Genomic DNA, 17,126 nt, shown 5'->3' with positions numbered 1-17,126 from the left:
TACCTAGGGATGTGGGGTAGGGGACTGGCACGCTATTCAAGGACATGTGGGGACTGGAGACAGAGAAATGAGGGCAGGAGGAGGAATACACAGGCAGGAGCCAACTCTTTGGGGGCTGGACATAGACACAGGCAGGAGAAGATGGGCAACCCAGGGTGGGGGTGCCAGGGACACACATGAGGTACCCAAGCACAGATGGAGGAGAGATCTCCTCTCTTGGTACCAAAGATCTGAAGCCAAGCCACCAGTCCAGCAGTGGCAATGGTAGTGGTCTCTCTGAGTGTTTATTCTTCTGCTTTTATTTGGAGGATTTTTTTCTAGGGTCTTTTTCTTTTGGGGGAGAGGGGAGCTAATCACAGTACTGTACAGTAAAGTTAACATTGGTGGTTTTTTGGAATGCAGATTTCTTTCAGAATTGTTTATGTAAAGTCGAATTCGTGTAATGAGAATTTACATAAAACAAGAATTATCTGTATGGGGAAATCCTATAATCAACCCTAGTCTCAAATCACTAACTGACAGATGATCAGATTTAGCTCAGTGTTCTTACCATTGTGAGGCAGGCTGTGGCCCCTTGTGAGATACCTGAGGGAAGAAAAATAATTAACAAGCATTTATTAAACACCTACTATATGCTAGGCAAAAGAACTTGCCTAAGATCACATCGTGTCTGTGGGAGATTTGGGCACAAACTCATGAACTTCTTATTTCCAGTCCAATTCCTGTCGCTTCTTTAAAACTGTGTGTTATGATTAATGCTTAGGATTGCATGGCCAGCAGCATCCTAATGCAGGAACTTATTCCACTGTGTCTTAAATTGATTGTGAGAAGAAAACAGGTAGTTAGTTGACAGAGTAGATGTGAGCCAGCTTGCCATTGTGAAGTTTGGAGATTGTTGTTTTGGAGACAGATATTTTCTCCTTTTATCCTCATAACAAACTTGGGAGGTAGGTACTATTATTCCCCCCTTTTTTACATTTGAGGAAACTGATATAAATAGAGGTTAAGTGACTTGCCCAGGATCACATAGCTAATGAGTATCTGAGATGGGATTTAAACTCAGATCTTCTTAATTCCAGGCCCAATTCTCTGTTCACTTCACCTCCTAGCTTCCTAGAAGGATGATAGATTATAATAATCACTATCCACTCATAAAATAGAGGGAGTGGAGGGTCAAATCAGTTTAAAGAAAGTTTGACAAAGTTTCCAGTTAAGTAAAGTTATTCTGAGAGCACTTAAGGATGAAAATGAAAGGAGCCCAACAGAAGAAAAATAGAAAAGATATTCAAAGATTTTTAGTAATGAGCTGTTTTAACCACCAAGGACAGTAGTCATCACACTTGAACTCAGATATATCAGCCCTAGATGGGCTTATAGAGTGGTAAAAATGTCACTAAAAAGAACAAAGATGGAGAAAGCAGCTAGATGGGGCAGCTAGGTGGCACAGTAGATACAGCTCTGGGCTTGGAGTCAGAAATATTCATCTTATGAGTTCAGTTGTGACCTCAGACACTTACTAGCTGCGTGACCTTGGGCAAGTCACTTAATCCTGCTTGCCTCAGTTTTCATATATGCAAAATGAGCTGGAGAAGGAAATGGCAAACTGTTTCAGTATCTTTGCCAAGAAAACCCAGAATGAGGTCACAAAGAGTCAGACACAACTGAAACAACTGAGCCACAACCATAGAGGAACCTGTGCTGACATCTCTACAAAATCTTCATGAGAATCATCAACATATGCATTGAGGACATCTTTAATGAGAATATTAGTAGGGAACAGGTAGACTTTTCCAAGTGATATTCTGCAGTGAGCCACATCTTTACCATCTCATAGTTCACTGAAATTACGATAGATCCTATTATGCTTCTTTGTTGATTCTGAAAGAGCATTTGACTGGGTAGAACAGAATGCTCCCTGAAAGGCTTTCTTTTTAACACAGTGTCTACCATACATACAGCAAAATTATTAAAGATTCCTTGAAAGCTGTAACTGCAGAAATAACTTTGTTCAATAACTCTGTGATCATAAACATCAGGCAAAGCATTAAATAGCGAGATGTATAATTACCACCATGATGGAGGAGATTCAGCGCAGGGTCCAAGTTGAAAGGGATTCCCAGTGAAGGGTGAGATCCTTCAGATGCTCCTGTTTGTGAATGCCATTGTGCTGGTTGAATCAATCCATGAAATGCTGTTGAGTCTCCTGAAAGAATCCATAACCACTCAAGAGTTCAGCTTGACCATTCACATTAAGAAAGATCAAGCTGATGAAGAATATCTATTTACTAGGTTATGCCATGCAATTGGATAAACAGCCTATAAACCTTGTCTATCAGTATGAATATCTGGAACCCATAATATAAGAATTTGGCTTAACTATCCACAGCTGAAAGACCAAGCAAATGAAGAATGTTTATTTACCAGAATATGACAGGCAGTTGGATGAACAACCATGCACACACATATGTATGTACACAGATACATATGCACACACGTGTGTGGAACAGATAGTACAAATTGACATTGGGTTGGACCCATGATTAAATAGGAGGAGAGTTGTCTGGACTGCTTTCATGAAATTGCATAATTCCTTTAATGACCCTGATAATCTCCTGGAATAGAATGTAATGGAATAAGCATTTATTAAATGCCTACTACTGTTAGGTACCGTGCTAAGCACTTTAGGAATATTATCTCATTTGATCCTGAAAACAAAGACTCTTCAAAATGTCAATATACTACTGGTGTTGTATGATTGCTAAATATGGCCCCACAGTCCCTGAAGAATTGAAAATGAATAAATACCACACAAAGGACATTGGAGAAAGGGCTCATGGTGGGAGTGAGCAAGTGACACAGAAATGATATCAAGAAACCAAGTCGCAGAAACAGGAGTCTCTAAAATGAATTAACCCCAGGTTTCTGAGGAAGACACAATCTGTGCTAAGAAGAATAACAATAAATAGCCAACAAAAATGCAGATCAATAACACCATAGCCATCAACACCCAGGAAGAGGCCATCAAAGTCTTCAGCACAAAGGTCCCTAGGATTAGATTTTTAGACACATGATCAACAAAACTGTTGTCCCTAAAACTGTATGCACATGTATCAGACTGAAGACCACCATCAAGTGCACTGACCCCAAAGTTGCCACCAAACATTACCTGGCCCCAAGATCATCACACCCACCAACCTTAAGGTTGTCAGAACTACTGATGCCAAAACTCCTGAGCGTACTAACCTCAAGCACTGTGTAAGTACTAATATTTGAGGGACCAAGTCCCATGTCTACAGAATATATGGTTGAAGACAGAAGAACTAATTTGAACACTAAACTTCAGTCTTTCTTGGAGAAGGCATCATTACTCACTTTATTTTTTGGTTCAGTAATGGAAAGGATGAGGAATGAGGGCGTAAACAAAAAACTGATAGATGTGATCATCTAGCTGTTGCAGGTGATCTCTGAAAAATCATGGAGAATGGGAAAGGTAAAGCATGATTAGAGATTGGCAAATGACCTTTAAACTATTGGCTAGTGATCTTGACTTCAATGAAAGGGATAATTCTTGAACATTCACAAAGGGAAGTGGTAATCGTTAAGAATCAGCCTGGCTTCCTCAACTACGAGTCATGCTAGCCTCGTTTCCTTTATTCGAAAGGTTTCCAGACTGGTAGATCAGTACAAGGCCGTATAGATTATATCTGGATTTCAGAAAGGCATTTGAGACTGTTGGGAACAAGATGTAGACTGTGGGCTGGATAATAGTACAGTTAGATGTATTCATAATTGGTTGAACGGCCAGACACAAGAAGTAATCATTAATCAATCAACGTCAGCCTGGAAGAGGTCTTTAGCAGAATGTTTCAGAAAACTCTCCTTGTTCCAGTGCTGCTCCACATTTTTATTAGTGACTTTGATGAAGGCATCGGTAGTATGCTTGTTAAATGTGCAAATAACACAGATCCAGAATAGCTAACACATTGGACAACAAAATAATCACCTGATGCTAATAAGATGAAAATTATACAATTAGGCAAAGGATCTCTCCTTTCTTCATTACAAAGATCTTGTCCTGTGAGAACTCTTTCCATTATTGTAATCCTCTGTGACTTAGTAGCTGAGTCCTAGAAAATTGCCAGAAAGACATGGAATCTGAGTGACTTGCTGAGTGACAACTTAGCTGGCAAGTGTGAGAGGCAGGCGTTGATCCAGGTCTTCCTGATTTCAAGCCTAGGATTCTGTCTGTGATGATGATGATGATGATGATGATGATGATAACCAGCATTTATATAGCATCCACTATATTCCAGGCAGTGTGCTAAGCACTTTACAAATGTTATCTCATTTGATACTGGAAACAAAGACCCATCTTTTTTCAATTTCAATATTTGAGGCACTTTTACAAATATTACTTCATTTATCTTCACGATAACCCTGAGAGGTAGGTACTGTTAATATCCCCGTTTTACAAATGTGGAAATTGAGGCAAAGTTTAAGTGATTTGCCCAGGATCACACAGCTAGTAGGTGTCTAAGGCTAGATTTGAACTCAGATCTTCCTGATTTCAGGCCCAGTGCTCTATCCACTGTACCACCTAGCTGCTATGCCAGAACATTTTTAGTGGGTGAAATTTAATAGGGATAAAATGTTAAAATCCAACATTTGGGGTTAAAAAATCAGTTGTACAAATCAACATAGGAGAAACATGGTTAGAAATGTGTGCGAAAAGACTTTGTTCTTTGTATATTGAAATGTTTGCACTTGGTGATAAGTTCATAATGAAAAAGAAAACTTAAAGAAGGAGAGAAAAAGTTCTGTATCTCCTCATAGCTTTTAAGCTCAATGTGAACCAAAAACTACAGGTAGTAGCTAATGCAGTCTCAGAAGTAGCATCCAGAAGGAGAGAGGTGATGTTTGTACCTCCTACACTGCCTGCTGTGGTCAGACAATTTCTGAAATGCTGTGATCAGTGCTGAGTGTCAGGTGATACAGGCTCAGGTGTGGAACAAAATGAGGCATGCAACATCTGCCAGAAATAAATTTAGTTTATAACAGCCTGGAAAGGACACACTACAAGAATACAGAATTGGCTCTGGTTGATGTAAACGCTGGCTCCTCACTTGACTTCCATGTGGAAGCATGGCTGGCCAGCATCTGTGATGGGTCAGATGGGTATGCTAACTCATACAAGTGGGCTATCTTCTAAGTCTAAGAGGCTCTGATCCCTCTTAGTCTGGACTTTTAATGCTCTATGAGTCAAAGAGGCTGCATAAACAGCTCAAGCCTTAGCCCCTTGGACCAATTAAATCTCGCAGTCCCTTACTTGCCTTTTAAGGAAACATTAGCCCAAACTACAAGTCAGGGCCTTAGTACATTTTGTTCCTATCACAGAGAGCAAGCAAGATGGTGATAGGACTGGAGACTATGCTATGTGAAAATAGGTTGAAAGAACTGAGGATGTTTAGACTGGAAAAGGAAAGGGTTAGAGATGACTTGATAGCTATCTTCAAATATAGGAACTGATGTTATGTACAGGAGGATTTAAACTTGTTCTGATTGATTCCCAAGTGTGGAACTAGAAGAATGGTGGAAATTAGAGAGGTCAGTTTTCTTCTTATATGACAAAAACCTTCACAGAGTGTTCAAAAGCAGAATGAACCACCTCAGGAGACAGTGAGTTCTTTGTCCCTGGACACTTTCTTTCTTTTTAATTTAATATTTTCTTTGCCCCCCCCTCAATTATATGTATATATGTATATACAATTTTAAACATTTGTTTTAAAAAATTTTTGAGTTCCAAATTCTCTCCCTCTCCCTCTTCTTCCCCTCTCCCCTCATTGAGAAGGCGAGTATTTGATATAGGTCATACATGTGCAGTCACGCAGAACATATTTCCATGTTAGTTATGTTGTGAAAGAAAACACAAAACCCCCCCAAGAAAAATAAAGTAAAAAAAAAAAAAGGCTTGCTTCTATCTACATTCAGACTCAACTAGTTCTTTCTCTAGAGATATATGACATTTTTCATAAGTCCTGGACACTTTCAAGACTAGATCTGATGATGATTTATCAGTGATATTACAGATTTCTCTTAAGTATTCAGTGGATTCAGAGGTAATTTCACCTGTGAAGAGCTCCCCACTCTGAGGTTTTATATCATGGATTATATGTACTTTATTTTTAATTATTTGAAATTTTAAACTTTAAAACCAACAAAAAGTAATAAACATACATAACAAAGAATGACATGTACATAAAATTCTTTGTATTTACACAGTAGAACCAAAGTAATTGTTGTTGAGTCATTTCAGTCACATCAAACTCTTTGTGACCTCATTTAGGGTCTTGGCAGAAATACTGGAGTTTGGTTTTTTTTTTTGCCATTTCCTTCTCCAGTTCCTTTTATATATGAGGAAACTGAGGCAAACAGGGTTAAGTGATTTGTCCAGGGTCACACAGCTACTGTCTGAGGCCAGATTTGCTCAGGTCTTCCTGACTTCCTTACTGGTGCTGTATCCACTGTGCCATTTAGCTGCCCCAGAACCTAAGTAATGAACAGACAATAAATAACTCAAAATGTACTTTACTTGTATTTACTTTCAAGTATCTTTGAAGTTCCTTTACCTTTGTCTAAATATAATGCCTGTGTGGTGCATGAGGTATCTACCCACACCTTAGCACCTTACACTTCCTGCGTGGATGCTTGGACATCTGAGCTGGTTCCCTTCTTCCTACCTGCTCTCTTAGTTTTATAGTTGTGAAGTTCTTCACAGATTTTGTCAGACCTTTATGTGGTAAGTTTACTACAGATATTTTCCCTATCTTTTTTAGTTGTCTCCATTTTGATTTAAGATCTACTTTAACGTTCTATTCAGTTCTCTATTTATCTTTTTGTTGAATTTATCATATTCTAATAATGAGGTGCTATGATCTGCTATTGTGGATTTTTAAATATTTCTCCTTAGAAGATTTTCATTTATTAATTATACTTAAATTATTGCACATATATTTATGTATTCTCATTTTAACAGACCCTTTTATCCTTATATAATATCCTTATTTATCTCTTTTAATATTTTCTGGCTTAGTGCCACTATGGATTTTTTTAAATTGCCAGTAAATTTTAGGCCACCATATTATTTTGAATCTATTTAAGTATTTCTAGATTAAGAATATTTCTTTTAAACAATTTAAAGTTATATTCTCCTTTTTATTTAAATGTAATGCCCCATCTAGAATTACTTGCCCAACACATGCCACCACTGTCTGGTTGAATTCCCACAGGGATGGATGTAATTACTCCCAGGATTCTAGGGGCAACACTGTGGGTGTCTGTCCTCCTAAACAGTAGCTCATAAACCACCACTGGTGTGCTTCACCTTAGCAATTAGCCAATAGACCCAGTTCTTTAGAAAAGGCATTTACTCAAATGATACAAGAACAGTTACAAAACAGTTACAAATAATTTTCCCCAAACCATTGATAGACTTTCCCACAAATATGCCCAGGGACTAATAGGAAAGGAGAGTGGCCGTGGAGTTAAAGTACTGTGGTAGTAGTGGTGAGGCAGATGCCTAGGGGACACACGTGACCAAGGCAACTCACGGCTCCAGAACTGCCCATGGTGTCCTATGAGTTTTTCTGTTGTTTGGCCATCTGGCTTTTTTGCAGGGCACAATGTCTCAGCCGGACTTCTTGGATGGGCCAGTCTAGGCTGGGTTGAACCAGTGCCTTAGTGGCTGTTTTGCACCCTCACCAGGCTCCAGGTTTGGGCATGGGGCTGGACAAGGCGCTCTCCCTTTGGACAGTTCCAGGTGCTTGGGGCTAGCCTAGTAGTTGCCGCAAATCGGGCAGGGCAGTCTGTTCTGTGGCTGGGTAGCTACTCCCAGGTTGGTTTAGGCAAATTGCTTAGCTTCCAAGCTCATCTTAGCATATGATAATTCTGCTAGATGGGTCTTTTTGCTAGTCCTCAGGGCTAACTCTTAGATAGCTGGAATCTTTCCCCATCTTAAGCCATTGGCTTGATGGACGAGGAGTGCTACAAAGCTCTTTCAACTAGGACAACTCCTCTTAGCTTAGAATCAATAGGAACATCTTTGACTCCTTCAGAGACTCAGCCTTGAGGTTGTTTTCCGTCTTCTGATAGGAGACAGGAGAAGCATTGCCTTTCCTTTGGAAATTTTTTTTCTCTCTCAAAAGCCCCTTGCTACACCATGTTCCCTTAGGATAATTAGTTTTAATTCAGTAATTTTTCACTTCACATATTTCTTTGGAAATCTTACGTAGATGAACGGCTAGGGACAAAGATGGGAATGAAGTCTGTGCTCCAGAAGCATGTTCATTGCCTTTCTGGTCTCTTCATATGCAATTAAGGTTTTCAAGCCTCCCACCCTTTCTAGTCTGGGAAATATTCTTTACACCTAAAGATGTCTTTTTTTTTTTTTAGGCAATTAGGGTTAAGTGACTTGCCCAGGGTCACACAGGTAAAGTGTCAAGTGTTTGGTCTGAGGCCAGATTTGAACTCAGGTCCTCCTGACTTCAGGGCCAGTGCTCTATCCACTGCACCACCTAGCTGCCCCCTAAAGATGTCTTTTGTCCTTCAGTTTTCACTGAAGACTCACTGGGGGCATCCATCCCCCTGACATTGATTTTTTTCCCTTTTATTAGGGAATTTATTCTGTTCATACTTAACTTATCATTGTTAGGTTTGATATAGAATCCTAAGAAGATGACAGAATGTTTAATTTCTTATTTCTCATTTTTTTAAACTTTGATACTGTATCAAAACAACATTATATTTCTTCAAGTGAGTTCATCCCTAATCATTGAAATATTATATCCTACATTTGAAATTTGAGAAAACAGAGTCTCCATGAAACTTTGGAAAATTTCAAGGACAACAGAATTTCTGAACCAAAGTCATGATAACTTGGGTGTTTGCAGTAGCATCATTGATTAACTTATGTTGATAAGCTTGGACAGGTTTTACTAGGACCTTTCCCAGAAAGAGCAGCTGGATTCAATAGATGGCAGCACTATTCATGGATACTGTTTTAGGACCTTATTATTATTATACAAAGGGGCAGTGTCGGTGCAGCTAGGTGGTGCAGTAGAGAGAGCTCTGGCCTTGGAGTCAGGAGGACCTGAGTTCAAATATGACCTCAGACACTTGACACTTACTAACTGTGTGACCCTGGGCAAGTCACTTAACCCCAATTGCCTCACCAAAAAAAAAAAAAAATTAAAAAAAGAAAAAAAGGGCAGTGTGGGTTCAGTGAAGAGTACTGGATTTGGAGACAGGGGACCCCAGCCCTGCTCCTTGTGACCTGAGTAACCTTACACAAATCATTGAACTTCTCTGGGCTTTAGTTTCCTCATTTGTAAAATGGAGGTGATGAATTAGCTGATCTCTAAAGCCTGTTTCACCTCTAAATGCTATGACCATGGGCCTTTTCTTACACCCCATCCCCCATTGTTTCTACTAAAGTGCTATGTGTTCAGTTCATCAATTCAGTTACACAAACTACTTTATGAGGAAAATTTTATGGGGAAACTTGAGCTATGGACTACGTACATATTAGGTAAGTTTTGGGTACACAATGAGTTATATCTTTCACAATTCCTTTGTTTCTATTACTTATATCTGCTGCCATACCAGAGCTATATTTTGTAACACCTCATACTTATAGAATCTTAGTTACAGAGATGTGCTGGCAAATGTTGAAAAACTAGGTCTCTGGAAAAAAAAATGGCAGGCTTTTAAGTTTAATCTTCACTATTACTATTTTCTTGATATCTTTCTTAATTATAGAGGCAGTCAACAAAACAATAAATAAAATCCAGATTTATGTGCTGACGCGGCCGCTGCAGTGGGAGCATGAGACCAGCTCAATACTCTTAACCCGGAGGCGCATTGATGAGGTGGGAGACAGCAAGATGGCAGAAGCTCCGTTTATTAAGTGCTAGTAGCTTTCTTTTATATCCCTGGTAACACTGATCAAAGCATGATCTCCATGTGATAGCCAATCACCAAGTCTGCTGGACACCTGCAGCCCTCGTGTCAGGGGTATGAGTAGGGCTTTTCTCCCAATGAGAGGAGAGCCGAGCCAACCGTGGGAGCTGCGTGTCAGCAAAGGAGAGGTCTTGTGAGACTTCCTTGTTTTTGCCATGCAACAGGTTGTGACCCTCAGCTTCTGCCAAGAGAAGCTAGAACTCCCATGGGAAAATTCTCCCAACAATGTGCTGCCAATTTCACCAGTGTAAATGCTCAAACCGAAAAATTAGCAATCTGCCCTGACCAGTGCAAGGCAGCTCCAGCATGGCCCTGGAAGTGAACAGATCCAAACCTTTAGGCAGCTTTGTTGATAATGGAGGAATAAAATGCCTTTGTTCCTGGACCCCATGTCCATTTCTCAGTTCTAGATTAAAATGGTATATGTTTGTAATCCCTGCTACTGTGGAGGTTGAGTATGATGGATCTCTTGAGGTCAGAGGTTCTGAACTGCAATAGGAACCAAAGCCGATTGGATATCCTCACTATTGCTGGCATTTATAGTGAGCCTCTGGGAGCTGGAGTACAAGACAAGCATTACTAAGTGTCTTGTAGTTTAGTCAGTTAGTCATGTCTGACTCTTTGTGACCCCATTTTCTTGGCAAGGATACCGGGGTAGTTTGCCATTTCCTTCTCCAGCTCATTTTCCTGGTGAGGAAACTGAGGCAAACAGGGTTAAGTGACTTGCCCAGGATTACACAGCTAGTAAGTGTCTGAGGCTGGATTTGAATTCAAGAAGATGAGTCTTTCTGATTCTAAGGCCAGTGCTCCATCCACTACCTGCCCAACAATAATAATAATAGCTAGTATTTATATAGTGACTACTATGTACTAGGTACTTAACAAATATTATCTAATTTGATCCTCATATCAACCTTGGGAGGTAGGTGCTATTATTATCACATGTTACAATTGAGGAAGTTGAGGCAAATAGAAGTAAAGTAACTTGCTTCAGGTCACACAGCTAGTAAGTGTCTGAGGCTAGATTTGAACTCAGGTCTTCCTGACTCCAGACTCAGCACTCTATTCACTGTGCCACCTAGGTGTCCTGGATTAAAATGAGATATTCATGAAATCTTCTGTCTTCTGATCCATCTGGGTAGATGACAGATTGCCTACTACCCTTACATATCCTAGAGATTTTTCCCCTACTTTTCTTCTTTGCTGGTTCCTAATCCTTCTGCTCCTAATAAGTTCATGTTCCCCAAGGCTTGGCCCTGAGCTTTCTTCTCTCTTTCAACAATTCTGTCTAGTCTGTAATGATCACTCCATGGCAGATGACTCAGTTCTATTTCTCCACTCTCAATCTCTCTCTCAAGATTCAACCCGGTGTTTCCAGGTACTTGATGTATTAAGAGAGTTTTTGAGATGATGCCTTGAATTATTAATCAGTGCCATCTCTACTTAGCTGTTGGCTCCGCAGTGTCTGGAAGATGGTAGGCAAGGACTAATGGAAGTCATGTATCCACCCTCCTCAAGGAAAACTAAGCTCTTAGAAGCACCAACTTTAATAATTTTATGTTAAGAATTTAGTTCTTCAAGCAGGTTAACCATCTCCTGAAAGAGAGGTGATGGACACAAGGAGCAGCAAATATTTTTGGATGCTACTGTGTTTATTTCTTTTACTTTTCCTTATAAGGGTTTTTTTCATCTTTCTGTCTCTGAATATTTAATGGTGGGAAGAAGGCTTGAAGGGGGATAGCAAGAGTGATGCCAAAAAGAAAAAGATGGCTAATGAAACTTTTTTAAATGCACACAAGAAAACTGAAGGATATTCAGAAGGAAGCACAGATAAGCAAGACAGTTTGAAAATAATGTGCAAAACTTATTATATACTTTAAAAAAAGGAATTAAATGAAGATCCAAGATTTTCATAAAGATATTCTTTTTATGTTCTGAAATGTGTATGGAAATATTATTTTTTTGATGTTTAAGTTCAAGTTTAAATTCAGAACAAAACCATTTTGATGCTTAAGTTCCGAACAAAAATATTTTTGATAAATAACAAACCAAACCAAATAAAACACTAAAACAAACCAAAATAATTAAAAAAAACCTTAGGTCTCCAAAAGCCATTTTACCAGTAGAGAAGTGGTCCGAGGATATGAACAAACACTTCTAAAAAGAAGAATTACAGTCTATTAAAACCCAAAAGAAAGAATGCTCCAAATTACCAATAATAGAAGCAAAAATTAAAACAACCCTAAAGTTTCGCATTATATTTAACAAGTGTTCAAGGATGGAAATAGTCAATATTGGAGGGGTTGTAGAAAGACAGATATACTAATGTATTGTTAGTGGAGCTATGAATTGGTATAACCATTCTGGAAAGCAATTTGGAATTATGCAATAAATGATAAAATGATAAAGTGACTAAAATGTCTACCCTCTGGCCCAAAGATTCCAATATGTGCTTAATTGAAAATCTGCCTTCTCTTCCTTCCATATCTCTCTCCCCTCTAATTGAGAAAGCAACAAACAAACAAACCCTTCTATAACAAACATGTATAGGTGAGCAAAACAAATTCCAGAATTGGAGACAAAAAAAAAAAAAGGGTTTAGTCTGCACACTGAGTCTATCTAGTATTTGGAGACGGCTAGCATGTTTTATCATGCATCTTCTGGAACTATGGTTGGTCATGGCATTATTCAGAGTTTCTAAGTCTTTCAGAGTTGTTTATCTTTTTAATGACTCTGGAAGAGAAAGTAAGGTTGATGACTTTGCACAGCTCTCCCTCACTCAAATCCAATTCACTTGCAAGTCGTGGCATCATCTTCCTGATGTCATGGTCCTCTTTGAGAAGAGAGGACAAACCACACAATCTTTGTAATGTTATGTCATTGTATAAAATCTCCTGATTCTTCTCACTTCACTCTGCATTGGTTTATAGAAATCTTCCCAGGTTTCTCTGAATCTAAACCTTTTATCATCTTATAGCACAATAGTATTCCATAACATTTACATAATTATTATTCCATAATAATTTGCATAAAACCAGGATGCCTATGACTGGAGCCTTGAGGGGGTTTGGGACGTGGAACTGGGACTGTGCTCTATAGAAAGCAAGCTAAACTATGAAGCTAATGCTCTTCCTCTTCCCTAGAGGCTAAAGTGGTGCAAAGGAGGAAAAGAGTTTAGCCTCTCCTGTGTTGGGGGGTAAATCTATGTGTCAATATACCTTTGAAGTAAATATTCCTTTGTAAAAGCTAATCTGACTGTTAAGTAGCTAAACGGAAAGGAGGTCCAGGGGACCCACCCTTACAAGTGAGGGAACATCATTGATGGGGAGGGCAGCAAGGTGGCCCAGTGGATAGAGAGTGGGGCCTGGAGTCAGGAAGACTCATCTTCCTGAGTTCAAATCTGTCCTCAGGTACTTACTAGCTATGTGACCCTGGGCAGGTCATTTAACCCTGTTTGTCTCAGTTTCCTCATCTGTAAAATGAGCTGGAGAAGAAAGTGCCAAATCACTCCATGCCAAGAAAACCACAAATGGGGTCATGAAGAGTCAGACATAACTGAACAACAACATCGATGGGGGTTAGAGCCATGGACAGGGAGTTATACTCTCCCCAACCCCCCTAAGGTACCAGGTCTCTGTTTTGACTGTCCCTGGCCTAGGTATGAAAAAAATACTTTTCTCATAGAAAGAATTTGGTAGGACCTTTTCTTTTCCTATTTTTTTTAAAAGCAGTTTAATATGATACTGGAATCAATTATTCTTTAAATGTTTGACAGAATTCACTTGATTACATATGTATTTTTATAATGCTTTCTTTTTTTTCATCATTATCACTACCCACAAACACCCTTTCCTACCCCTACAAATAGAAGCCCTCTCTTTTTTTCATTTTTTTTTTTTTGCTAGGCAATGGGGCTAAGTGATTTGCCCAGGGTCACACAGCTAGTAAGTGTCAGGTGTCCAAGGCTGGATTTGAACTCAGGTCCTCCTGACTCCAAGGCCAGTGCTCTATCCACTGTGCCACCAAGCCTCCCCAAGAAGCCCTCTCTTGTATCCAACTGGTCTTTCTAGTCTTATTTGCCACTGCTTTCTAACACAAACTCTATGTTCCAGCTTAACTGTTCCCTGAGCATGCCTCATGCTTTTACATTTCTGAATTTTTTCCACTACCGTCCCTTCTGCCTAAGCTACATTTTCCCTGTGCTGCCATTTGTTGACAAATCATACAGAAAGTATTAAGAATTTACTACTGTCAAGCACTTTCCTAAGCAGTAGGGACAAAAAAGGAAGGTTAAAAACAGCTTCTACCTTCAAAGAGTTCACATCCTAATAGGAGAGACAACATGTAAACAACTTCTTGTTGTTGTTCAGTTGTGACCCTTTTTGAGATTTTCCTGGCAAAGATATTGGAGTGGTTTGTCATCTCCTTCTCCAGGAGATTAAGGCAAATAGAAGTTAAGTGACTTGCCCATACAGATAGTGAGTCTGTGAGGTTGGATTTTAAATCAGGTCTTCCTGACTCCAGGTCCAGTATTCTATCTACTGAGCCACCTAGCTACCTCATGAAATATTACTGTGAAGTAAAAATCATGAGTTTGATAAATACATAGAAGCATGGAAAGACATAAATGAACTGATGCAGAGTGAAGTGGCCAGAGCCAAGAAAACAACATACACTGTGCCTACAACAATATAAACAGAACAATCATATACACACAAAATGAAAAGTGAATGTTGCAAAATTATGAAGAATAAGCATGGCTTAAAAGAAGAGATATTAGAAGGTATCCCCACCACTTGGCAAAAGTAGAAAATCTACAAGTGTTGCACATTGCACATATTTTCAGACCAACAGGTCAGTTATGCTGACTCTTCCTCTTTTTCTTTTTCTCTTTTGTCTTTAAAATACAATTTGTTATATGGGATGGCTCTGTGGGAGAGGGAGGGGGAGGGATACTAGAGGAAATTATGATGATGTAAAAAGCAAAAGATATACATAAAATTATTTTTAAAAAAGACTATTGTCTAGGCAAGGAATTATGAGGATCTGAATTAGGATGGTGACTGTGTGAATGGAAAGAAGAGAACATAGATAAAATATTTTTGTAAACATAGAAATGATATGATTTAGCAATGGATTATATTTGTGATGTGGATGAGTGAGTTATCAAAGATGACACCGAGGTTGGGAGAATGACTGATAGATAGATAGATAAATAGATAGATAATGAGGAGAGACAGACAGGTAGACAGAGATATCATTAAGTGCTTACCATGTAACAGCCATTTGGTTAAATTTCTGGGGAATGCAAGCATGCAAGGCATTGGCTGCCCTCAAAGAGCTTACATTCTAATGGGAAAGACAACACATACAGAGGAGCTGGGGGAAGAAGAGGAGACTACTCTGTCCTTGGCATGATTTGGAGCTGATAGCCTTGAAGTGAGGGGAAGCTTGATTCTGGACAAGATAAAATGAAAACTCACCCATCAAAGCCCTGGGGGATTGGGGAGGAGGGGTTCAAGTTTCTGCTTAGGAGAAGGTTGTGATGATGTCTAAAGTGGAAGAGGCATAGTTTGGAGCTAGTGGCCAAAAAATTGTAGTGTCCCCAACAGTAACTGGGAAATTTGGAAGAAAGGAGAGTTTTCATGGAAAAATAATGAGTTTTCTTTTGACATGCTGAGTTTGAGACGCCTATAGGTAGAGATGTCCAAAAGGCAGTTGTTAATTGAGGACTGACTACCTCCCTCCATCCTTCCATCCAAATTTTGAACTAAAAAAAAAAAGAACAATAAAATGAACATTTTCATGTATAGAGTGGAGTAGGCACTGAGGATTGGACATGAAATTGTAAATCTCAATTTCAGTCACCTTACATCTCTAAGTAATAATGAATTCAATATTTGCTTTTCAGAGTTGTCTTGCTTATTTTTGTTGCCTTCTGAACTTTCTTCTGTGCATTAAAAAAAAACTTCAATGACCCTCTTTTTTTAAAAAAAAACAATACTATTGCTAGTCCCTCCTTCCTCAAATTGAAAAAGAAAAAAGAAAACATTTATAACAAATAAGTATAGTTAAGCAAAACAAATCCACACATTGGCCATGTCCTTAAAGGGTATGTCTCATTTTACAACTTGAGACTATGACATTTTTGTCAGGAGGTCAGAGTGGCAGTTGGTTATTATATGGATCAAAATTCTTTAGTCTCTCAGAGTTGTTTTTCTTTACAGTATTGTTATTGTATAAATTTCTTGTTTCTGCTCACTTTACTCCACATCAGTTCATATAAGTGGAAGTGATCTTCCTATATCTTAACCTCCATTGCAACCCTCATATGGTTCCCATGACATTCTGCCTTATACCATAGTTCTCTGGGGGCAGCCAGGTGGTTCAATAAATAGAGCTGTGGGCCTGCAGTCAAGAAAACTCATCTTCCTGAGTTCAAATCTAGCCTCAGATGCTTACTGTCAGGGCAAGTCACTTAACCCTGTTTGCCTCAATTTCCTCATCTGTAAAATGAGCTCGAGGAGGGAAATGGCAAATCACTTTTGTATCTTTGCCAGGAAAACTCCAAATGGGGTCACGGAGAGTTGGACACAACTGAACATCCTCCTTCTAGATTTTAAGATCCACGAGATCAGGTTTTGCCTCCTGTTCATCTTTGTATTCCACATTGTACATTTCAGATAAAAATGCTAAATAAACAGTCTTAAACTTTTTGATTTTCTGAGCCATGCACTCTTTTATTGTTATCAGGTAAGTCTAATTTCATTGGTCATAGTAGTGTAAACACTATTTTTAGGTAAGGCTGCTGTGATTTTCTGCCTCAGTGCCCTTTTGAAACACACCACTACTATGGTATCTGGTATTTGACTAAGACCTGAGAATACTAACATTCGATCTACAAACAGATTTGCCAGACAAGTGTAATGAATTGTGAATATAATTGACTGATGGTGTGGCATAAGGTGTTGCTTTTTTTTTTTTTTTTGCCTTTATGATAAAGTATTAATGGATAGGTTGCAATCTGCACAGGTAGAGGATTTACCCATACTAATGAGTTCCTGTATCCATTAAGCTATTGAAATATGAAAAAGACTTACTGAATATTAATG

The sequence above is a fragment of the Vombatus ursinus genome, unplaced genomic scaffold (assembly GCF_900497805.2).
Source record: "Vombatus ursinus unplaced genomic scaffold, bare-nosed wombat genome assembly UNPS02014772.1, whole genome shotgun sequence".
Taxonomy (NCBI): Eukaryota; Metazoa; Chordata; class Mammalia; order Diprotodontia; family Vombatidae; genus Vombatus; species Vombatus ursinus.
Note: the sequence above shows the minus strand (reverse complement) of the source record.